At 41.0% G+C, this 25,467-nt stretch overlaps 1 long non-coding RNA gene across 1 annotated transcript; it reads left to right on the top strand.

The window, feature by feature from the left end:
* The first annotated feature begins 34 nt into the window (after window positions 1-34).
* On the top strand, window positions 35-25,467 carry LOC125078219 (uncharacterized). The gene is made up of 3 exons (XR_007120829.1): window positions 35-186; window positions 2,928-3,013; window positions 25,395-25,467. It is a non-coding gene; the product is annotated as an uncharacterized LOC125078219 (long non-coding RNA).

Genomic DNA, 25,467 nt, shown 5'->3' with positions numbered 1-25,467 from the left:
TGGCAGGGGCGGAGATGAAGCCGCGCCCCCTCGGGGTGAGAGGCGGATGGCGAGGAGGAGGAACGCGGAGGAACCTGGGGAAGCTTAAGCCAAGAGGGACGTGGCGCTCTGCGACGCTGGCGGGGAAGCCGCGCCCCTTTCTTCTCTAGCTTTCATGGAGAATCTTGCGAAGCAGGATTTGGGCGGGTGAGGTGCTGTCCCGGCATCGGGACAAAGCCCCAGGGATCCCCTCCCCTTTGGCCGCTGGAAGCGCAGCAGCGCTTGACCCGGCAGAGATAGGCTGTCAGGCCCCATTTTCGCCTAAAGGCCTCGCTCGGGGCGGCACCCACCCCCCCTTCCCCGGCCTCCTCCCTGGCGGGAATCTTTCTCGTACCCTCACCCTCACCAGCCCCGATTATGCATGCTGGGCCCTCGGCCCCCGAGCTTGATTGCTTTACCACCCCTTCTCGCTCACCCTTGTGCGCACATACCTCTCTACAGCCTTCCCTCGTAGAACTGAGGCATTACTCCACTTCCCCTCACTTTAAAGGTGGGAAAACAGGCTCAAAGATCCAGGTGGTTCGAGGGTTGGAGACACTTTTGGAGCCTCGAGGCTGATCTCCAAGCATGTCTGCCAAATAATAGTTACTGCTCTGGGCCTTAGTTTCCTAGCTTGTAAAAAACGGTATCAACTTCAGAGTTGTTCGTGGAGATTAAATGAGTAGAACTGCAGAAAACCAGTGCCGAACCTGCTGCATGTATGTTAATCATGGCTGATTCTATTTACCAGGGAATAAAGGCGGGTAGGAACTAACTGCACCAGTTTGGAGCCAGACTGCCTATGTTGCAAAACCGGATTCAGCTTACCATACCAACTCCAAGTTACTTAAGCGCTTTGTGTCTCGGTTTCCTTTTCTGTAAAAAGGGGTAATACTTGTACCCTCCTCCTCACAGCGCGATGATTAGTAGAAAAGTGACTGGCACACACTAAGTGCTCAATAAATGTTAGCCATCCTTACCTTAGTGGCTGAGCTAGGACTATAATTCAAATCTTTGGACTGCAAGACCAGCAAACTTTGCTCTTATGCACTTCTCATGGACATACTTAGAACAGTGCCTCAAACCTTTTTAAGGTTCAGTTAGAAACACTTTTGCACTTTTTAAAAATCAAAATCTTAAACTATCTCCCTTATCATCAAAGTCTTAGAATGTTGTGATTCTGCCTCTAATGAAAGTTTAATAGCAGAGCCAAAGGTAAGGAAAATAGTCATGTTCTGCTCCGATGGACAGATTGAAGAGCAAGTCACTAGAGTAAGAAAGAATATTCAAGAGGTGATGGTGTAGGAGCACTGAATTTCAATTTGAAAAACATGGGGAAATATTGTATATTGGTTAGTTATCACTAGTAATCAATATTAGTGTCAGATCAGGAGACCATACCACATTTAGTGGAAATCACTAAACCGTAAATACATCTTCCACATTTTTTTTTTAAGATTTTATTTATTTATTTGTCAGAGCACAAGCGGGGTGGGGGAGTGGTGGTTGGCAGGCAGAGGGAGAAGCAGGCTTCCCACTGAGGAAGAGCCAGATGTGGAATCCAGCACTGGATTCCAGGATCTGGGATCATGACCTGAGCCAAAAGCAGATGCTTAACCAATTGAGCCACCCAGGCATCCCCATCATCCACTTTTTTATTACCCATTATCCACCAGAGGGCCAAACACATAGTGCCTGATCCAGGCACTAAGATTTGGGATAGAACCTTTAAGGGGACACTCTGAAAGATCTGGTAATAATGTATCTAGATTATTTATGGTAATCCAATGGAGGTGAATAATGGAGAATAAGAAAATTGGATTAGTCCAATAATAAAATAAGAGGAAAAGGTTAATGTACACTAGCATGGTGACTGAGATGTCAGCATTATTCTCAGCAATATTCTGGCATGAACAAAAAAGAGAAGACAAGGAAGACAGGGCAAACGAAAGTTAAACAGCAAGATCCAGGGTTAGGAGAAATTGCTGAGAAAAATATTTCAGAGTGTCATGCTCATATAAAGCAGGCAACAGCATCTCTTATACTAATAAAGATTGTTTTGTGGTAGAGAAAAATTGTTGATAATGACCCCTGGAAACATGCTATAATCTGAGGGACTAATAAGGAAATGCTACTTAATAGGTAACCCCAAACTTGGCGGGGGGGTGCTAGCATTGATGGAAAATCTGATGAGGAGGAGGACTGGAGAACATACTATTGTTACATTGTACAATGGAAGAAAACAAGGTTTTGGAGTCAGAACAAGATCCCATTCTCTCTGAATTGAAAACCCAGTTCTACTTTATTAACTGAGTTTCCTCTAGCAAGTTATTTAACCTGTCTTCATAGCATAGTTTCCCCATTTCTAACATGGAGGCAAGAATATTTCCCCTCATAGAGTTCTGAGGATTAAATGTTTATATTTGTAAAACAGAGCGGTACGTGGCATACAGTAATTGCTATATTAATGTTTGATAAAATAGTGGTTTCAGTTTCTCCATCTGTATCCTGGGGTCATAATACTGGAGTTACTGTAAGGATTCAAATGATGTAAAGCGTTAGGGAAGAGATGCTCAATAGATATGATTTCTCTTCCCCTCCACTACCCCCAGCCATCAACCTGTTACCTTTGAATCTCTCTCTGATTACCACTGCCACTGCCATCAAGGGGCTATTGCTCAACCCGGTCTATGCAAGGATAAAATATCTTTTCTTGATTTCCCTTGGCTCAGAGAAGTTCAAAATGAGTTTACTAGAAGCCAAGAAAATAAAAAGGAAACAACTCCAAAGAAACAGCTGATGTGAAGCTTGCCCCATAGTACATCTCTGGATACTTTGGACAGAAAATAAATGATATCAAGGAAATTATGGCTTCCTAATACCTCAGTTCTCCCCTTTCTCACTTCTAGGATCTCACAGAACATCAACTGGCCAAGTTCTTCGTTGTCTTCAAAAGAGGAGAGAGGGAGGCAGGAGTATATACTGACAAGAGACAGTAAGTAATCAGAACAGGAAAATTCAACAGTACACTCTACATGGGAGCCAAGACTTACTCATTTCACTAAGGTCTAGATCAGGGGTCAGCAAACTATGGCCCTTGGACCAAATCAACCAACTGCCTGTTTTTGCAAATAATTTTATTGGAACATTGCCATGCTCAACAGTCATACTCATTGGTTTATATATTGTCCCTGGTTGCTGTTGTACTACAATGGCAGGGTTCAGTGGTTGTAACAGAGACTGGTTGGCCCTCAAAGCTAAAAATATTTACTACCTAGCTCTTTATAGAAAAAAACATTTTCTTTTTTTTTTTTTTTTTTGCTAACCTCTGATTTAGAAAATTCTGCCAGAAGCATCTTTTCAGCATCCCCAGTGCAAAAACTTTCACCTTCATCAAATCCTCTAACTCATTGCTTCTCAGACCTAAATATGCACGCAGATTTTCTTAAAATGCATATTCATATTCAGTAAATCTACAATGAGGTCCAAGATTCTGCATTTCTTTTTTTTTAAATATTTTATTTATTTATTGGACAGACAGACATCACAAGTAGGCAGAGAGGCAGGCAGAGAGAGAGGAGGAAGCAGGCTTCCCACAGAGCAGAGAGCCAGATGTGAGCCTCAATCCCAGGACCCTGGGATCATGACCTGAGCTGAAGGCAGAGGCTTTAACCCACTGAGCCACCCAGGCACCCCAAGATTCTGCATTTCTAACAAGCTCTAGGGGATGTGAGTTATCTCTAGATCAACTTGATTTCATCAGGGTTTTTTTCCCTTTTGTTCTTTATTGAAGTATAATTGACAAATAACACATTAGTTTCAGGTGTACAACATAATGTTTCAAAATTATGTATTCACTATGTATATATTGTGAAATGATCACCACAATAAGTCTAGTTAACATCCATCATCACACATAATTACAAATTTGTTTTCTTATGATGAGACTCTTTTAGGATTTATTCTCTTAGCAGAGCAGCTGGGTGGCTCAGTCAGTTAAGCATCTGACTCTTGATTTCCACTCAGGACATTCCACTTAGGGTAATAGGATGGAGCTCCTCACTCAATAGGAGGTCTGCTTGAGATTCTCTCCCTTTCCCTCTCTCTCCTCCCCACAGCTTTCCATCAGGCTAACATGCTCTCGCTCTCTCTCTAAAATAAATAAACCTTAAAAAAAATTTACTCTCATAGCAACTTCCAAAAATGCAATATAGGATTTTTTAACTATGGTCGCCAAGCCATACTTTACATCCCCAGGATTTATTTATTTGACAACTGGAAGTATGTACCTTTTGACCACCTTCACCTATTTCACCCACTCCCCATCTCCTGAATCTGGCAACCACCAATTTGTTCTATAAGTTTGCTTTTTATTTTGTTTCTTAAATTTTTAAAAATATTTTATTTATCTATTTGAGAGAGAGAGAGAGAGAGATCATGAGAGGGAAGGAGAGGGTCGAGAGAGGGAAAAGCAGGCTTCCCACTGAGGAGGGAGCCCGATCTGGGGCTCAATCTCAGGATTGTCCTGTGCATTACAGATGTTACCAGCATCCCTGGTGTCTACACCCTAGATGCGAAAATTACCCACCTTCAGTTGTGTCAACCGAAAATATCTCCAGACATTGCCAGATATTCATTAAGAGGCAAAATCTCCCTGGTTGAGAACCATTGGTTTAAAGCAACAGAAACCAGTTCTAGCCAACTTTAAGAAAAGGGGGATTTGGAGCGCCTGGGTGGCTCAGTGGGTTAAGCCTCTGCCTTTGGCTCAGGTTGTGATCCCAGGGTCCTGGAATTGAGCCCTACATCGAGCCCCGCATCAGGCTCTCTGCTCAGCAGGGAGCCTGCTTCCTCCTCTCTCTCTGCCTGCCTCTCTGCCTATTTGTGATCTCTTGTCTGTCAAATAAATAAATAAAATCTTAAAAAAAAAAAAAAGAAAAGGGGGATTTTTTGAGAGGATAATTGAATAACTTGTAGACAGACTAAGCAGGGAAACAATCCCAGGGGCAAGAGATCTTGGGCCTTCTTTCTAGAAGGGATAATAGATTATTTCCTTCTGCCTTTGGGTATTCCTAATTAAGTTTAATTTTTCAGCAGAAAGAATCCAAGTTCTGTTTAGATTAGGTATTTATTCCTGTGGCCTAGGAATAGACTCTTTAACCAGGATCAAAGCAGGAAGAGGTGTTCAGGAGAAAAAAGGTATGGCCACTGTACTTCCCTCAGATTCTGTATCTATATTCAGCTAAAGTGACGTAACCTGACTACACGGGCTTCAATGAATTAGAGTTCATTTTTCCATGATAAAAATAAGTCTGGGGTGCCTGGGTGGCTCAGTGGGTTAAAGCCTCTGCCTTCAGCTCAGGTCATGATCCCGGGGTCCTGGAATAGAGTCCCGCATTGCGGGGGGGGGGGGGGGGGTCTCTGCTCAGCAGGGAGCCTGCTTCTCCATTTCTCTCTGCCTGCCTCTCTGCCTACTTGTGATCTCTGTCTGTCAAATAAATAAATAAAATCTTTTTTTAAAAATGAGTCTGGAGGAGATAGTGTTTGGCATTGGTTCAGCTGCTAAACAGTATCGTCCTATTGCCTACCTCCTGCCTGCTCTCAGCTCCAGCTTTTCATCTTCAAGTTTATTGAAAGTTGAAAAATGGCTATCATAGTCCCCACATCATGAACTTGACCACATTCAAAAGTAAGAAAAACACAGGAGGTGGATAAAGGCAGAAAAAGGACCTTTTATGTGAGAAGTTCCCTCCCCTCTTCTCAGCAAAGGAAAAGCTTTCATGGAAGCCCCCTCAGCAAACAACCCTTCAGTTCCATTGACCAGAAATAGGTTCTATGGCAATTCTCTTAGTTACAAGATATGATGGGAAAGTTAGTATCTGACAAAGGGGCATGCAGTCGACTGACTGAGACCAATCACTTTTAACTCCCTGGGTCTGGGCCAGGGGTGCCAAATTTTAGGTTCTGTTAGCAAGAGAAGAAGGTCTAAGCTGTTAGTTGGGCAATAGTGTAGCATCTGCCACGTTTTCATACTATCAAATCCCCAAACCTACATGATTCTCTAACCATTTCCTCTTTCTTCCTATAACAATAAAAGACAGTCCCTTTACCTGAATCCATTCCTCTCAGTTCTCAAGGACTTCATCTTTCTCACTTGGCCATCCCTTGTCTTCCCTGTATCATTAATCTCCCCTAGCTATCACACTCTAGGCATACAAACATGCTCTAGGAGTATTTTCCATCTTTAAAAATCCCTTCCCTACCGGGGCACCTGGGTGGCTCAGCGGGCTGAGCCTCTGCCTTCGGCTCAGGTCATGATCTCAGGGTACTGGGATGGAGCCCCAAGTCGGGCTCTCTGCTTGGCAGGGACCCTGCTTCCCCTTCTCTCTGTGCCTGCCTCTCTGCCTACTTGTGATCTTTCTCTCTGTCAAATAAATAAAATAAATAAAAATAAAAATCACTTTCCTACAGATAAATAAAAAGATGTGATAAAACAAATAGAGTAACATTGTTATTGTAGAATTTAGTGATATGTACTGTGAAATTTGTTCAATTTTTCTGTTTAAAAACTTTCATAATAAACTATTTGAACTAAAACCCTTACCTTGATTCCAAAACACCCTATAACCTGTTCCTCAGGTTATCATGTGTGCAAATTCCTTTAAAAATTCCTTTCTCTACCTGCTCCCCTCCCTTTTATTCTCAGCTTATGCCAGTCTGGCTTCCATCTCCTCCACTCCTCTGAGATTGCTCTTATTAAGCTCACCTGTGAATGGACAAGTTTCTGTCCTCATCTAATTCAACTATTAGCAGAATTCTTTGCTGCAAACTTCTCTCTCCTTGAAGCACTTTGCACTCTAGGCTCTGACACCATTCTGTCCTAGTTTTCTTTCTACCTTTCTGGATATTCTTCTTCAGTCTCCTTTGAGACATTTTTCTCCATTACACAGCTTCTAAAATTTAGAATGTCCCAGGGATTGGTTCTGGAACCACTTCTCTGTCTATAGCCAGTTTTTCCACAAGGGCGCTATTGGCTTTTTGTGTTGAACACTTCTTCACTGAGCAGGATTTCCCATGCATTTCAGGATGTTTTACATCCCTGGACCCTACTTCCTTGTCCCTCTCACCAATATGACAACCCAAATTGCCTCCAGGCAGTCTCCAGAAAAATGATACTTCTCAGGGTTAAAAATGATTTTGTCTTATTGGATGATCCCAGCCAGGCATACGTGTACTAGTTCTCCATATCTCCAGCCCAAACATCTCTTTTGAAATCTGGACTGCTGCAACTGTGTGCATGGTATCCCTTTCCTTCCTTCCTTTCTTTTTTTTTTTAATTTATTTAGATTTTATTATTTATTTGAGAAAAAGAAAGAGAGAGCGTGAGTGGGGAGGTGGGGCAGAGGGAGAAGCAGACTCCCTGCTGAGTGGGTGGCTGACTCAGGGCTCTATCCCAGAGTCCTGGAATCATGACCTGAGCTGAAGGCAGATGCTTAACCAACTGAGCCACCCAGGTGCCTCTGTCCATAGTATTTCTATCTGAATGGCCTATTACAGAAACCCAATAAGTATTTGATGACTCAATGTTATAATTAACTAACTTCATCCCTCTCTTGTTTAAAACTAAATTTTTGACCTTTTCCCACCTGTTGTTCCCTGTGGGAGACACAGGGATATGCTGCTAATATCCCCCTTCAAGAAAGGACTGGCTGCATGATCTCAGGGTCCTGGGATCGAGTCCCGCATCGGGCTCTCTGTCAGCAAGAAGCCTGCTTCCCTCTCTCTCTCTCTCTCTCTACCTGCCTCTCTGCCTACTTGTGATCTGTCTCTGTCAAATAAATAAATAAAATCTTTAAAAAAAAAAAAAAGAGAGAAAGGACTGGCTGCCCAGCTGTGAGGAGTGTGGTTAACTGACAGCCTCTAGCTCTTACTTGCTTCAGGGTCCCTCTCAGCTTTTAGAGACAAAGTTACACCCTTCTTCAGGTGGCTCCCAGCAATGAATGAGCAAGGTGGTAGGACAAGGGCCTAGGCCAGTGTAAAACTCCACTAGCTCACGTCTATGCCCAGGAGTTCCCCATTGGGCTGGCAGAGACTATCAGGTTTGTCACTGCTGTCAACCACCCCCTTCACATTTCTGCTTCTGCCTCTTTTCATTTCAGAAGTGTTATCCCTGATAAACCTTCTGCATACCTTGCTCTGTCTTTACATCTGCTTCCCAGAGCTATGCACCCAGTTGCTCAAGCCAAAGCCCTATGAGTCACCCCTGATTCTTAGTTTCCCTTCACACTACCTACCTAATCCATCAACACATTCTGTTGGTTCTACCTCTAGGATACATGACCACTTTCTCTCTCCTGCTACAAGCCTTGTCCAAGTCATCATCATTCCTCACTGGAATATTGCAAATAGCCTCAAACTAGATCCCACTTGGATCCCCTACAATCCATTCTCCACACAGCAGCTGGGGATGATCTTTAAAACAGCAATGCTGGGTCGCCTGGGTGGCTCAGTGGGTTAAGCCGCTGCCTTCGGCTCAGGTCATGATCTCGGGGTCCTGGGATCGAGCCCCGCATCGGGCTCTCTGCTCAGCAGGGAGCCTGCTTCCTCCTCTCTCTCTGACTGCCTCTCTGCCTGCTTGTGATCTCTCTCTGTCAAATAAATAAATAAAATCTTTAAAAAAAATAAAAATAAAAATAAAACAGCAATGCTCCAGGGGCAAGCAATTAAGTGTCCTTGTCTGATTCTTGGTTTCTGCTCAGGTCGTGAGGTTGGGCCCCAAGTCTGTCTCTGCACTCAGCTCTCCCTCCACCCTCCCACCCCCACCTACCCCCCTCCCCCGCTCATGCTCTCTCTCTTTAGAAGAAACAAATAGGGGCGCTTGGGTGGCTCAATGGGCTAAAGTCTCCGCCTTCGGCTCAGATCATGATCCCAGGGTCCTGGGATTGAGCCCACCCTCGGGCTTTCTGCTCAGCAGGGAGCCTGCTTCCCCGCCTCTCTCTGCCTGCCTCTCTGCGTACTTGTGATCTCTCTCTGTCAAGTAAATAAATACAATTAAAAAAAAAAAGAAACAAATCTTTTTAAAAAGTAAAATAAAAAAAAAATAAAATGTAGCACTGCTCTACTTGAAAACAAGGACTTCTCATCCAAACTCCTTATTTTCTGTCAAGGCTCTTTCTGATACATCCTGTCTTTCTGTTCAGCCTCATTTCTCGCTACCTTCTTCTCAGTCACTATACTCTAGCCATGCTGGTTTCTTTGTTCTTAGAAACCATTCCCAGTTAAGGCTTTTGCCCGAACCGTACTTCAGTATACCACTATTTCCCCTACATTTTGCATGACTAGGTCTTTCTTATCTATTAGCACTCAAGGGCCACTGTCTCAGAAAATCTGCTCCAAACACTCAATCTAAAATAGCTTCCCTCTCTTCTTTTCCATTATTCTCCCTGATAGTATGTGTGTGTATGTGTATGTATGCACATATATGCACAAATTCATTTGTATATACAGATATTCACATATATACACTTCTTCCCTTAGTAATTTTTCTCTGTCTCTCTCACTAGACCATAAGATCCATGAAAGGATAGACAATATTTGGTTTATCACTGTTCATCCAGAGCTGAACACAGTGTCTGATGCACATAGCCGGCAATCAATACATATTTGTTGAATGAATGGAAGGAAAATCACCTAATTATGTTAGGTCATTATGTTGTTATGGATGTTTTTTTCTGTGTTTTGGCAAAGGGATTTGATTTTTATTTTTGTCTTTTTTTCTTTAGAAATAGAATGGAAATTATATCTTCTGCCCACTGATATTATAGTGACTTAACACATAGGAGATAAATACTAATAACCATAAATCATAATATCTAGTTCCATGTTACAATGACCATAATTTCAAGAGCATCTTATTTTATTTTATTTTATTTTTTAAAGATTTTATTTATTTGACAGAGAGAGAGAGAGTTCACAAGTAGGAGAGAGGCAGGCAGAGAGAGAGAGGAGAGGAAGCAGGCTCCCTGCGGAGCAGAGAGTCCAATGCGGGGCTCGATCCCAGGACCCTGAGATCATGACCTGAGCCGAAGGCAGAGGCATTAACCCACTGAGCCACCCAGGCACCCCTAGAGCATCTTATTTTAAAAAATTAGTCTGTCCATACCCAAAAAGTTTATAATATCCTCAAAATAATAATCCTACTCCCACTTAACCATCTTAAAAACAAAAGAAGAATAAACTGTTTCATACAAAGTAGTATGAAGAATCCTGAGGTATAGTCCGTGGATTATAAAAATTTAATGAGAATAAAATTCAGCCATGCTGCACTGCAGTAAGGAACAATATCAAATAAATATTATGGGCTACATTCATAATTTTTTTTCCTTCCAGCAAAAAGACTTAATGACTTAACAATGACTGCAGTTATGGAAATCTTACTCCTAATCTCTGGATTTTCCTTTCATGAAGTTAAAAAAAAGATAACCTCATACTTCATCTAAGAAATAAACAGTATATCCAGAGAGCAAAGTCTCTTTAAAGAAATCCTATAGCACTTCACCATGATAAAAGTTAACCTGAAATACTAGGAAAAATAATCTTATACTTTTTATTCACTCTAAAGAGATCTAAATCACACTTTTTAAGCATCCTTCCCTAACTTTTATGATTCTTTTAAAAATCTTTGTTAATGCAGACATTTTTTCCCCCATTCTTTTCCAAACAACCTCATCCTTTTTTGATGCCACACAGATTGTATCTGCCCACTCCCCATCCCAAATTGCAGTCCTGAGCTGAGGTGACTCATGACACAGGGGGATGATCAAAGAAATATGCAAAGGATTGCAAAGGTATGAAGAAATGCGTTGTCATTCCAGGGTGGTAAGGCCATTCATATGTCATAAAGGGCATGACCAGGCAAGAGTGAGGGGGAAGACTATTGGCATAGTTCATGATATACCACAAGGAGGGGGTAAAAATTGACATTTAAAGGGGTAAGCAAACTCTGAAATCACTAAAGGGTGGTGCAAAATAGTACTTCCCAACAAGAGGAGGGTGAGTCCATATTTGGGAAATCAGTAATGTTAGAAGGAGATGGAACAGTCCTTCATTCCTTCAAGTATGATATCACAGAAAACTAGGAAAATTTCAGAGCAAGTCTCACAAACTGGTGCCCAGGAGTAGAATCAGGCCCACAGACAGGTTTTGTTGGCCTCCTTTGAGGATTTTTTTAAACTTCCCAATTAGTTGCCAAGTTGAGAGTTTCCATAATAAAAATCAGAATTTCTGGCTTCGCTTGAAAATGTTGGAATTCTGACAACCCTTAGCCTGCATTCCTACATGGCAGTGATTGGCTACAGCAAAATAACAGCTTCCTTCTTTGGGCAAGGCAGATACTCTGAGTTTATCAGTCCCCACTTAGCCAGCTTTACTCATGTTATCCACCTAGCACTTGTAGGCATTTACGTTTGTGACACTGGTTTGGGGAACGCCGTATAACAAAAAGGTAAGTCAATGTTGAGAAAACATGTGATAGGAGGGAAAGGTAATCTATGATATAGTAAGGTATACAGACCTTGGAAAATTCATCGTGACAAAGATAGAAGCAGCAAAATATTTATACCCTGTCCTTTTAATCCCAAGAATATTCTTTCTGATCCTGCCACTCTCACCTCAGAGCATTTTGCCCCCATTAGGTATTTGAGAGCTTTACAATCTATTAATTAAGACATTAAACTGGATCAGTGGAATTTAACTCATAAGATACTTTCCAAAAAAATTCATTAATGTTGGCATAATTCTTATTATATGTTTGTTGTCAGATATCCTTGGTGTCAAACATCCTTGGGTTGGGTTTAGAGCAAATCCCATTATTCCTGAAGTGGTATTAACCATTGTATCTTCAAAGATATTCTTTTGAATAAGGTATTCCGTAACATCACCAATCATTTGTCCTTACAGCATCCTCTTCTCCTTACTGCCTACATGCCGTGTGCTTCTTTTCTTGGAAAGTCTTTCTCTCTCACTAAACCTGTAGTCATTCTTCAAGGACCAGTGGAGAAATCACTTCCGCTAACCATGCTCTCCTAGTACTAAGAAATAACTCCTCCATTAGGCTCTCATAGAGTTTTGAAGATACCATTATTAAAAAAGTTATACCTTTGTTATAGAACTGGAGTAAGCTTTTTTTTTTTAATTGTATTAATCTCCTTTGGTAGAAATAAAGACAGTGAGTTACTTAAAGGCAGTATTTTTGTATCTCAAGGACTTAGTAATCTAAAGACATTTACTAAATATTTGTTGAATGAATGGTCCTAAGCAGGTATGGAAATCTACTAGGTCAAAAGGTTATGGGGTGGAGGTCATGATGGGACTTGCTGTTACATAATGAAAAATTGCCATAAGGGGATGAAGCAGTATATGATGCCATAAGAAAATTCTGTGAGAACTTCTCTGATGACACTAGTTGGGAAGTGTTGACTACAATAGACGATGAGCTAAACTGTGCATTCAGGTGACTAGGGTGATACGGGCCTCTCAGGAGTCCTCCCATGCCCAGATAAGCCTTAGTACCTACCACAGTGCCTGGAATCTAGTAAGCCTACAATAAACACTTGTTGAATAAATTAATGAGGTAATGAGTGTGGAATGAGCTAGCATATACTGGGCTCTGGGCCATCCTAAACCAGGCTTTGGTTCCAATCTGGATTAGTCAGGAGAGATTTGATTTCTGTGTCGAGCTGAACTGTCACATGACTATGTTCTGAGTTGGGCTGATCTCTTAGCTGAGGATAACATGGTTGTTTTTCTATGTCGGTATAAATCTTGGGCCCACATTGTATTGAGATGGTACTGGCTGGAATTCTGACTGAACTGTAAACTGATCTGAACTGATACACTTGAATTGGTCAGCAGGTTTGATCTTAGATATGGGTTCCAGTTTGGGCTGTAGATTGGTTTGAGATTTTCCTTGGCTATGCAATTTGCCCAGAACTCAAATCATGATTAGGTCAAACCAGAGTGTAGTCAAAATTCCAAAGACAAAGAAATTAGTAACTCGAGTAACTTTTGAACACAGTATTTGGCATGTATACACTTAGGCTAAAGACCAAAAGAACTATAAGCAAATTTTTTTTTTACTTTTTTGTGCTACTTTATTGAGCTATGATTGACATATAAAAAGCTATATATATTTAACATATACAACTCGATGAGTTTAGAGATAAGTATACACCTGTGAAACCATTACCACCATCAAGGCCACACTTACCCATCACTTCCCAAAGTTTCCTCCCCATCTCTTTACTGTTGTTGTCATTAGTGTGTGTATGCCTGTGTGTGTATGTGTGTGTGTGTGTTGTAACAGCACTTAATGTAAAATCTACTCTGTTAGCAAATTTTTTAAAAAGATTTTATTTATTTATTTGAGAGAGAGAGAGAGAGAGAGAGTGAGAGAGCCCTAGGTGAGAGAGCAGCAGAAGGAGAGGGAGAAGCAGACTTTCCGCTGAGCAGGGGGCCTGAGCAGGGGGCCTGGATTGATCCCAGGACCCCCAGGACCATGACCTAAGCCGAAGGCAGACACTTAACTGACTGAGCCACCTAGGCACCCCTGTTAGCAAATTTTAAATGTGTAATATAGGATTGTTAGCTATAGGCACATTGCTGTATAGTAGATCTCCAGTACTTATTTATCTGGAATTTGACCCTTTAACTATCACCTCCCCAATTTCCCCTCTCCCCATCACTCTACTCTCTGCTTCCATGAGTTGGACTATCTTAAATTCCACATATAAGTAAGGTCATTCAGTATTTGTCTTTTTATGTCTGGTTTATTTCACTTAGTATAATGTCCTCTGGGTCCATTCCATGTTATTGCAAATGGCAGGATTTTTTTTTCCTATTTAAAGCTGAATAATAACCCATTGTTTGTATGTACCACATTTTCTTTATCCACTCATCTATTGATAAAAATTTTTATGGGACGCCTGGGTGGCTCAGTTGGTTAAGCAGCTGCCTTCGGCTCAGGTCATGATCCCAGCGTCCTGGGATCGAGTCCCACATCGGGCTCCTTGCTCATCAGGGAGCCTGCTTCTCCCTTTGCCTCTGCCTGCCATTCTGTCTGCCTGTGCTTGCTCTCTCTCCCTCTCTCTCTCTGACAAATAAATAAATAAAATCTTTAAAAAAAAATTTTTTTTTTATTGTTTCTATGTCTTGGCAGTTGTAAATAATGCACCAGTGAGTATGAGAGTTTAGTTATCTCTCCAAGATCCTGATTTCAATTCCTTTGGATAAATATCCAAAAGTGGGATTGCTGGGTCATATGATAGCTCTATTTTTAATTTGTTGAGGAACTTCCATGCTATTGTCCATATGGCTGTACCATTACATTCCCATCAACAGTATACCAGGGTTCCCCCTTTTCCACACCCTCACCCACACTTATCATCTTCTGTTTTTTAATAATAGCCGTTTTAGCAGTTGTGAGAGTCCATAGGTTGCCTTTTCATTTTGTTGACAGTTTCTATGAAGCCCAAATAGACACAAAGCAAATAAAATTAACTTTTTAAGTTTTGTGCTTCCCTGTGCTCTTTAATATTCTGGAATAAACTGACACTCTATAATTTAGGTCATTGGTTCTGTTTTAGATCCGTGAAGTCAAAGCTATTTCATAATAATACAAAGATGTTATTTATTGTGTGTTAACATGCAATTGAATCATCACTGCTAACTTTAAATAATCAATAAAAAAAGTCTTTAAAATTTTCTTGTATGAGTGAAGAGGAATCTGGAGACTAAAAAATTTGAGAATTTCTTCTTTAGAACACAACCTATTCTTTTCTCTTAGAAAACAAAAATATACCAGTCAGAATGGCTAAAATTAAAAAAAAAAAAAAGAATGGGTAAAATGAACAGTCAGGAAATGACAGGTGTTGGCAAGGATGTGGTAGGGGAACCCTCCTGTGATGTTGGTGGGAATGCAAGCTGGAGCAGCCACTCTGGAAAATAGCATGGAGGTTCCTCAAAAAGTTGAAAATAGAGCTACCCTATGACCCAGCAATCACACTACTGGGTATTTACCCCATACTTACCCCAAAGATACAAATGTAGTGATCCGAAGGGGCACGTACACTCCAAAGTTTATAGCACAATAGCCAAACTATGGAAAGAGCCTAGATGACCACCAACAGATGAATGGATAAAGATGTTGTATATATATACAATGGAATATTATGCAGCCATCAAAAAACCAAAGTCTTGCCATTTGCAACAACATGGATGGAACTAGAGAGTATATGCTAAGCAAAATAAGTCAATCAGAGAAGACAATGATCATATGATTTCACTGATATGAGGAATTTGAGAAACAAGACAGAGAAGCATAGGGGAAGGGAGGGAAAAATGAAACAAGATGAAACCAGAGAAGGAGACAAACCATAAGAGACTCTTAATTTCAGGAAACAAACTGAAAGTTGCTGGAATGCAGGGGGATGAGACGAATGGGGTGGCTGGGTGATGGACATTGAGGAGGATTTGTGTATTGGTGAGCGCTGTAAATTGTGTAAGACTGACAAAGCGCAGACCTGTACCCCTAAAACAAATAATATGTTATATGTTAATTAAAAAAAAAAAAGACAGGCATGGTTGTATTTCCTCTATCAGTATTACTCCTAGAATAGTCTGAACCACTTATATTGACTAACATTTAACCGAGGTGACTAAACTCTGTTGCACAAAGAAAATTGTTGGTTGGGGGCGGGGGTGGATAAATGAGAACTGCCTGTTGTACAGAAGTTTTCTAGCAGACTAGCAAAGCTCATGAATATATGTAATACAGATTATACATATCTTTTCAACTTCTTAAAGCAACAAAAGCAAACATGCTTATTAACATGCTTATAAAAAAACATGCTTATTATAGCTTATTTCTAGCATATAAAGATAAGCAAAACTATGTACACCTTGAACTATGCTTAGTAATAACCAATGATGCAGTATTTAACATTACTTAGAACTTTTCTAGGTATTCAGTGATTATCCATTTATTAACTTTATATCAGTCTCATGTTTTTTAAGTTTAAAAACTTGGAAATTGGGACACCTGGGTGGCTCAGTCAGTTAAGCATCTGCCTTCAGCTCAGGTCATGATCCCAGGGTCCTGGAATGGAGCCCCACATTGGCTCCTTGCTCAGTGAGGAGTCTGCTTCTCCCACTTCCTCTGCCTACCACTCTTCCTTCTTATGCTTTCTCTCTCTCTCTCTCTCTGTCAAATAAATAAGTAAAATCTTTTTTTAAAACTTGGAAATCAATTAGGTTACTACAAATCATACATATGGCAAAATATAATTACTGTTGAATTAAAACATTTGTCAGTTTAATGGTTCAATTTAGTTGAACATGGTTTTGTATTTCATAATCTTAAACATTATTAATGCCCACTAGCCAGAGACCATCAGGAACACTCCTGTGGTTGAACAAGCTTGGTTTATAACTCCTTGCAGCAGGAAAGAGCATATATGATAGGCCCCCTTCAGGTGGCTCAGTAGAAAGGTATTAGAAAGGACTGATAGGACTTGAGATTTGGTTGGTTGATGTTGAAGAAAGTACAGGAAGAGAAGGTTTACTCTAGGTCAGGGGTTGTCAGAAAGTAAGGACAATTCTGTGAGTATCTCAATAAATATTATTCATAGGGAGGACAAAGTAAAGCAAGCCTAGAGCTATAATTGGTAAAGCAACAGCAGTCACTCATACTTGCTGGTATAAGAAGATATTTGGTATTTTATGGCTTGGACAATGTTCTTGCTTTGTCTGTGTTCAGACATGATCATTGGAATGGACTTGTTTTTGTCTTAATCCATCATGGTCACAGAGTGGCCTGGCCTTATCTGATGTTGATGTTCTGTGAAATAGCTCATGTTCAGCAGAAGACCATCAAGTCCTACCTGTGAGTGCCAAGCCAGCTCTTAGCAACACTGAGGCCCAGCAGCTGATAGCACCGGGCCGGTTCTTGGATGCCAGGGGCTGTTTTTTTTTTTGTTTTTTTTTTGTTTTGTTTTTTTTAATTAAAGTGATATAGAAGTAGTGTGAGCTTATTTGGTCAGTAAACCTCCTTAGGTTTAGGAAAAACAAATCCCAAGTAGAACAAAATGTACATTTATATTTTACCTAACACTGATAAATTAGAGAAAAGATAAATTCCTTTTTTAAAAACCAAAATTGTTAAATGAGTCTTGAAGGGATTCAGAAGATGCCACCTCAAAATATGCTGATTTGGCCTATTGATGATTTTGAGCTAAAGGCACTTGAAAAACAGTAGATATAAGAAGGGCACTCTGACTTCCTCTTTTCTTCCTGAAAGCGGGAGATAAAACTCCCATGTAAAAGACGTCTTCTCTGTATCTGGAGGAGAAGAACATTCCTATCACCAGAGATAGACAAAATAGTCCAAAAAATCTGTACAAACAAACCCTTATTAAAATAACCCTACCTTCCTTGAGCTTCCCCAAATATTTTTAGTTACTTTTCCATAATTGCTAGTCTTTGTTCAACCTAGTATAAAAGCACTTAGGTCTAACCACGTTTTGGGTCTTTATTTTCCCGTGAAGATTCTCCTAACTTGTAAAAATAAATTTTATATGCTATTCTTTTTTTTTTTTTTAAGATTTTATGTGTTTTGGGTTTTTTTTTAAAGATTTTATTTATTTATTTGACAGAGATCACAAGTAGGCAGAGAGGCAGGCAGAGAGAGAGAGAGAGGAGGAAGCAGGCTTCCCGAGGAGCAGGGAGCCCAATGTGGGGCTCGATCCCAGAACCCTGGGATCACGACCCCAGCCGAAGGCAGAGGCTTCAATCCACTGAGCCACCCAGGCGCCCAAGATTTTATGTGTTTATTTGATAGAGAGGGAGAGTGAGCACAAGCAGGGGGAATGGCAGAGGGAGAGGGAGAAGGAGACTCCCCACTGAGCAGGGAGCTCGGTGCAGATGTAGGGCTCAATCCCAGGACCTTGGGATCATGACCCGAGCCATGATCATGATCTGAGCCATAGGCAGACGCTTAACCGACAGAGCCATCCAGACGCCCTGCTTTTCTTTTCTTAATCTGTCTATGTGAACTTAATTCTCAAGCCATCCAGAGACCCTAACAGGGTAGAGGAAAAGTTTTGCCTCATCTACAGTCTCATTTGTCAAAGATTTACCTTAATTATGTGAACTTGGATTCTTAAAATATTCCTGAGTTAGTTTCTTTTAGAATTTTTTTTTAGTCTGGCACATTTAAAGGAATAGATATTTTATTTCCTTATTTAGGGGAATTTTAGGAGTAGTTATTTATATGAGTAGTTATTTATCTCTATAAGCCAACCAGAACAGAGCTCTTTTAATTTAGAAGACTTTATAATCAAATTTATTAATACCATCCAGAGACAGGAAGACACTTCACACTTCTATAAAGAGAAGTAAAGGGCTTTCTAAATTACGTACAAATGGATAGACAGAGATCTAGATTTATAGCTCTAAATCTATAATTTCAACTACAAGTCAAGAATAAACACAGAAGGGACACCTGGGTGGCTCAGTTGGTTAAGCCGCTGCCTTCGGCTCAGGTCATGATCCCAGAATCCTGGGATCAAGTCCACATCCGGCTCCTTGCTCAGCGGGGAGCCTGCTTCTCTCCCTCTGACTCTGCCTGCCACTCTGTCTGCTTGTGCACTCTCTTCTCTCTCTGACAAATAAATAAATAAAATCTTTTTTTAAAAGTAGAATAGGGGTGCCTGGGTGGCTCAGTGGGTTAAGCCACTGCCTTCGGCTCAGGTCATGGTCCCAAGGTCCTGGGATCGGGCCCCGCATCGGGCTCTCTGCTCAGAAGGGAGCCTGCTTCCTCCTCTCTGCCTGCCTCTCTGCCTGCTTGTGATCTCTCTCTGTCAAATAAATAAATAAAATCTTAAAAAAAAAAAAAGTAGAATAAACACAGAAATGCAAAAACTCACTACTTTAGATATCAAAGAGTTGTTACCCTCCCATGAGAAGCTGTTCTCCTTTGTGGTATGCATGGTCTTAAAGTAGACAAAGAGACAAACAAGTAAGACTAACAAATCAGAAAACCAGATCTCTGGTTTTCTCTTACCCACAGAAATAGATAGGTATCATCCATCTGTATATTTCACCAATTAGTCAGACCTTAAAACCACATTCCCAATCATTGCTGTCAAGTTTGAACAGCTTACCAGCCGTAAGCAATACAGACACAAAAAGTAAAGCACAATATTGGTAGAGGAGAAAGTAGAGAAACAGTCAGCCAAGTTAAAATTCTATTGCCGGGCGCCTGGGTGGCTCAGTGGATTAAGCCGCTGCCTTCGGCTCAGGTCATGATCTCAGAGTCCTGGGATTGAGCCCCACATCCGGCTCTCTGCTCAGCAGGGAGCCTGCTTCCCCCCATCTCTCTCTCTCTGCCTGCCTCTCTGCCTACTTGTGATCTCTCTCTCTGTCGAATAAATAAATAAAATCTTTAAAATTCTATTGCCAACTAGCATTCACCTCTACAAGTCAAAAAATAAGTATCTGGGCTTTAGCCACCCGTGAGGTATATATACTTGTCTAGCAGTATAATTTACCTGGCCCTTTCATGTGACTCTAGTGGACATCCTGGTGGATAACCTCCAAATAGTTAAAAGTATGCATTTTTTGGAAAGGTAAAATCATGACTGATACAAATATAAACATGTATCAAAAATTTTATTTGACTCATTAATTAATAAGGGAACCACCAAGATGTTATAATGGGGTTCAAAGAAGAATAAACAATGCTGAAATACATTTGACAATTAGATACAAAATTGGTCTATCAACTGGGCAATGATCAGTTGCATTCCACCAGACATATTTCATTTCCATTTCTCTGGACGATAACATCTGCGTTATCCTCTGCTTTCTAGAATTTACAGAGTTATAAAATAGTTCAAAGACAATGAAGGTTGGGGTAACTGGGAAGGGTGCATTAGGCAGGCACTAGTAATCTTTTTGTTAGTCCACTGAAAATTTTTTCACAATTTTTCCTGACAAACAGATCCCTTAAAAAAAAAAAAAAAAATATATATATATATATATATATATACATACACACACACATACATGTATGAATAGATATAACTAAATAGATTTTTGTAGATGGGATGCCTGGATGGCTCAGTCAGTTAAGTGTCTATTTTCAGCTCAGGTCATGATCTTCAGGGTCCTAGGATTGAGCCCCATGTCTGGCTCTCTGCTCAGCAGGGAGTCAGCCTCTCTCTCTCTCTCAAATAAAAAAATAAAATCATTTAAAAATTAAATTTTTGTTGGATTATATAAGTAATAAAATGTTTCTAAAGACCAGCTTGTTAATATGGCTTGGGGGATCTAATATGGGTAGAGGTAGGAAAGGGAAGATAAATAAAGGAGGAGTCTAGAAAAAGGAAGAAAAAACTGTGTTTTATCATTGCAGGGCGCCTGGGTGGCTCAGTCAGTTAAGTGTCTGCCTTTGGCTCAGATCATGATCCCGGAGTCACAGGATGGAGCCCCACATTGGGTTCCCTGCTTACCAGGGAGTCTGCTTCTCCTACCCATCACCCCACTTGTGCTCTCTCTCTCACCCATACATGCCCTCACTCTCTCTCAAAGAAATAATAAATAAAATCTTGAAAGAAAGAAAGACAGAGAGAGGAAGGAAAGGAGGAAGGAAGGAAAGAGAGGAAGGGAAAATTCTTTGCATGAGGGGCTCCTGGCTGGCTCAGTCGGTGGAGCATGCAACTCTTGAATTCAGGATTGTAAGTTTGAACCCCATGTTGTACTTAAAAATAAAATCTTAAAAGAAAAATCATTGCCAAAAAAAAAAATCACTTCATATATTACCATGTTTATACATTCAAGTTTTTTGTTCTAGGTGATAACATATGTTCGTTAAATTTTTTTTCAGAACCTTTCTGTAGTTATTTTTTTTCCCAAATAAAATTTAAAAAGAAAAAGAAAGTCTCAGACATCAACTCTTACGGGAAATGGGATGTGGTTTTCAGTTAGCCAGGCTAGCCTGGTCTGGCCTTGGCTTCTTCTTCTTAGTTGTCAATGATCCTTTTTTTTTTTTTCTTTTTTAAGATTTTATTTATTTACTCGACAGAGAGAGATCACAAGTAGGCAGAGAGGCAGGCAGAAAGAGAGGGAGGAAGCAGGCTCCCTGTTGAGCAGAGAGCCCGATGGGGGCCTTGATCCCAGGACCCTGAGATCATGACCTGAGCCTAAGGCAGAGACTTTAACCCACTGAGCCACCCAGGCGCCCCCAATGATCCTCTCTTAAATGTTCCTAATGTGTGTTAAGTCTCACTTTATCTGGCTTCTTGCTTCAGAAACTGAACCCCTCCCAAGCTCTTCCCTCTCCCTGTCCTCCCTTCCCCAAGACAAGGAGCAATACCGGTTTCTAATTGGTGAAGTCAGTTAAATTTAAATTCAATACTCATTTACTGGGCCAGAGAATTGAGTGTGTTTGGCTACAGGAAACTTGTCTACCCAGCTGAGGAAGATTATGACCAAATACCCTGAGAAACTTCTTCAAAAATCTTCCCTAGAGAAGTGCCGCTGGGATCCTGAGCAGAGGCGTTGTTTGGGAATGATCTGACTGGTGGTAGAACAAACCCACCGAGCTGCAGGTTCAAACACAGTCAAAATATCTCTTGCAAAAGGGAAAGACTGAGATGGCCAGACTCTGGAAATACCTTCTTTGATATATCAGGGTCCAATTCCCCAAACTAAGATACCTTGACCCACTCTCTTACCCACACCTGGCCTGTCCCTTAAGAGTAACAGTGAGGGGCGCCTGGGTGGCTCAGTGGGTTAATGCCTCTGCCTTTGGCTCAGGTCATGATCTCAGCATCCTGGGATCGGCTCTCTGCTCAGCAGGGAGCCTGCTTCCTCCCTCTCTCTCTGCCTGCCTCTCTGCCTACTTGTGATCTCTGTGTGTCAAATAAATAAATAAAATCTTAAAAAAAAAAAAATAACAGTGAGCTCCCTTTACTCAAGCCAACTGGGTAGTGAAACGGAAACAATTTCCTTTCCTGACAAATGCTACTAAAGTTTACCATAAAAATAAAACTGAAATCTAGATCTTACATGCTGATTATAGTCAGAAACTTATTTTTACCGAACATCACTTACTTGTTCACAGTGAACAGATTTATCTGCTCACTACAGATTTACCTATTCATGATCTAATCCAGCATTACATAGCTGTAGCAAGAACAAAACCACCCAGTTCTGTTTAACTCCTCATATTTAAAATTACTTGGATTCTATTACCTACTAGGAGATGATTTTTAAAAATCATGACTCTTATACAAATATAAAATGAACACACACCAAAAACTTTATTTAATTCATTTATTAATGAAGGAACCAATAAGATGTTACAACTGTGAAACCTAAACCGGCTACCTGACAGCCCTCAGCTGGACCCTGAGACAGGGAACCATACCTTCCTTTACTATGACCCTGTACTATTCCTGTCTTTGTTAGCATGAGTTTGTTATTCTCCTGTCTTCAGTCAGCATCACTTAATTTTTCCTGGAGTCTCCTGCCCAGACAAATGGTTTGATTGTTTATTACAGGAACTTCCTGAAAGAACCATCAACACTTTAATGGAGAACATCAACAGTTTGTCCCTTAGGTTTCTTTGAATCCCTTCTCTCACATCCACTTCTTGGCTATATCTATCAATCCTGAACTATTGTATCATGATCCTCACCTGATCATAATTAAGTCTTTATTTTGAAAGTCACCCTATGGGGGCACCTGGGTGGCTCAGTGGGTTAAAGCCTCTGCCTTCGGCTCAGGTCATGATCTCAGGGTCCTGGGATCGAGCCCCCGCATCTGGCTCTCTGCTCTGCAGGAAGCCTGCTTCTCCCCTTCTCTCTGCCTGCCTCTCTGCCTACTTGTGATCTCTGTCTGTCAAATAAATAAATTAAAAAAAAAAAAGAAAGTCACCCTTACGTCAAGCTTCCAATTCTCTTTAAATTCTGTCTTTGCCTTCTCCCTCCAAAATACTCCAAGGCTTTGTCAAGTGGTGTTCTTCCTTACCATGCTAAGCAATAAACTCTGCTTCATCTTACAACAGATTGTGTTGGTGATATTTGACCGGTTCAGAGAGAATCCAAAGAGTAAGACTCATGTAAAAGCCATCAGGAATACGGAAGAGTCTGCTTAATAAATTCAAAACTGATTTCTTCCACACTGGGGGGAGGGGAATCAAAGGACTCTCTGCCAAACAAAATTCATTGGCACATCTTTAGATAAGAGTCATTGTAGTGGTATCAGTTATCTACAATTTACCGTGTTATAAATAACTCAAGGACAACAAAATTCTCAGAGACCCCATAGAATCAGAAAATCTGGATGTGAGTGCTAGACAAGACCTATTTTCCATTGAAGACACGAGTAATCTTTTGGTCTGTTTCATGTTTCAGTCTCTTATAATTTGTCCTTATATGCTACACACTGCTGCTTCTTCAGAACTATACCACACTGATTAAGTAACAGAAAGCATTCTCTTCTTGGTATACCTGGTTTGATTCTCATGCCTAAATACCTCAATTTTGCTACGTCAATAGTTATTTCATCTCTGGAGTTGGAAATCCAAAATTGTTCTTATAGTGACTTCAAAATAACTATTCACCAAAGCAAACTCTTTGAGAGCCCTAAAGATTTTCTCATAGCTGCCACCTCCCTTCTCAATCTTACCAGCTCCATTGTTTTTCCTATTGTTTCAAGCACCTTCCTTTGCTGTAAAATCCTTTGTTTATATGCTGTTAAAAACAAAAAACAGGTCCCAGATTGGAGTCCACTTGTGCTCAACCAGACCAAGACTTAATAACTAACCTAATTACACTTTCTACCTTCTCCAGGAATGTAGTCTTTTTTTTTTTTTTAAGATTTTATTTATTCATTTGAGAGAGAGAGAGCTTGAGGGGAAGAGAGAAAGAGAGAGAGAAAAAGCATGAGCGAACGTGGGCAGGGGTAGAAGGGGAGAGGGAGGGGTTGGAGGGAGAAGGAGAGGTCCTGGGACTCCGGGATCATGACCTGAGCTGAAGGCAGACACTTAACCCACTGAGCTACCCAGGTGCCCTGCCAGGAATATAGTCTTAACTAGTCAGTCTGGAATTTTCTGGTCAGCACGAGTGACATAATCTGCCAGGGAGACCCTTTCCATCCCCCAAAGGAAGGTGAGGTAATCTGCTCTTTCCTTCTCTCTTACTCCTCCTGCCTGTGAAAGCCTTCCATTTTGTACAGCTCCTTGGAGCTCCTTTCTGCTTGCTAGATTGGATGCTGCCCACTTCATGAACTGTTGAACAGAGCCAATTAGATCTTCAAGTTTACTCAGCTGAATTTTTATTATTTAACAATGCCAATCTTGCTTATTCTTCCCTTTCCTAAAACTTGTCTTTTTGCCTCAGTTCTCTCTACTCTTCTATTAATTCATATTCTTTACATCTGTGAAGGCTGAATTAAAAATTAGTCTCCTGCAGGAAGTCTTCCTTAACTGACTTATCCCAAAACCCTCCTCTGTATTGCTCTTGGTAACCTCTCACTTTGTCAGATCTAGCCTTTGTGTCATTGTTCTCCTTCTTGGCCTCTTGGCAACATTTGATGCTGTTGGGCAAACTCCCCTTGACACTCTCTCCTCCTTGGCTTCCTTAACAGCGTATTCTTCTGAACTTCTTCCTCCTCCCTGACGTCTTTGCCTGTCTCCTCATCTGCCTCCTGTCACCTAAACATAGCGATTGTCCAATGATCTCTTTGGGTTGAACAGACTTATTTATCTGCAGTGCCTGGCACCTGCCTCTCCCCCCTTGCAGTATTGGCACTGTTTCCAGCACTACACTTATTTGGCAAGGAAAGAGGCAGATTAAGTAGAAACATGGACTTCGGCATGGGCTCTGAGGCCCACAGGTGTTGACACCTGCCCTGAAAGCTGCCTTACAGAGAGCTCTGCTCGGGGCTGTAGTGTGCTGTGCATCAGCCAATGGGGAAAGCACAGCATCTGTAGGCAAGGGAAAAGTTTCCCAGGATGCCTGACTGGGTCTGAAGGTTAAACCAAAAAAGGCAGATTAATAAGAGAAAAGCATACTAATTTATTTAATGTAAGTTTTTTTTAACTTTTTTTTTTTTTAAAGATTTGACAGAGACACACACAGTGAGAGAGGGAACACAAGTGCGGAGAGTGGGAGAGGAAGAAGCAGGCTTCCCACTGGAGGGAGTCCAATTAGGGCTCCATCCCAGGACCCTGGGATCATGACCTGAGCCTAAGGCAGATGCTTAATGACTGAATAACCCAGGTGCCCCTATTTAATGTAAGTGTTTATGTGACACAGGAGCCTTCGTAAGGACATGAAGACTTAATGAGTATTTTGTGCTGGGTTTGATGAAGAGTAGACAGTATGGAGG

The sequence above is a fragment of the Lutra lutra genome, chromosome 10, assembly GCF_902655055.1.
Source record: "Lutra lutra chromosome 10, mLutLut1.2, whole genome shotgun sequence".
Lineage (NCBI taxonomy): Eukaryota > Metazoa > Chordata > Mammalia > Carnivora > Mustelidae > Lutra > Lutra lutra.
Note: the sequence above shows the minus strand (reverse complement) of the source record. Positions and strands in the feature narration are given on the sequence as shown.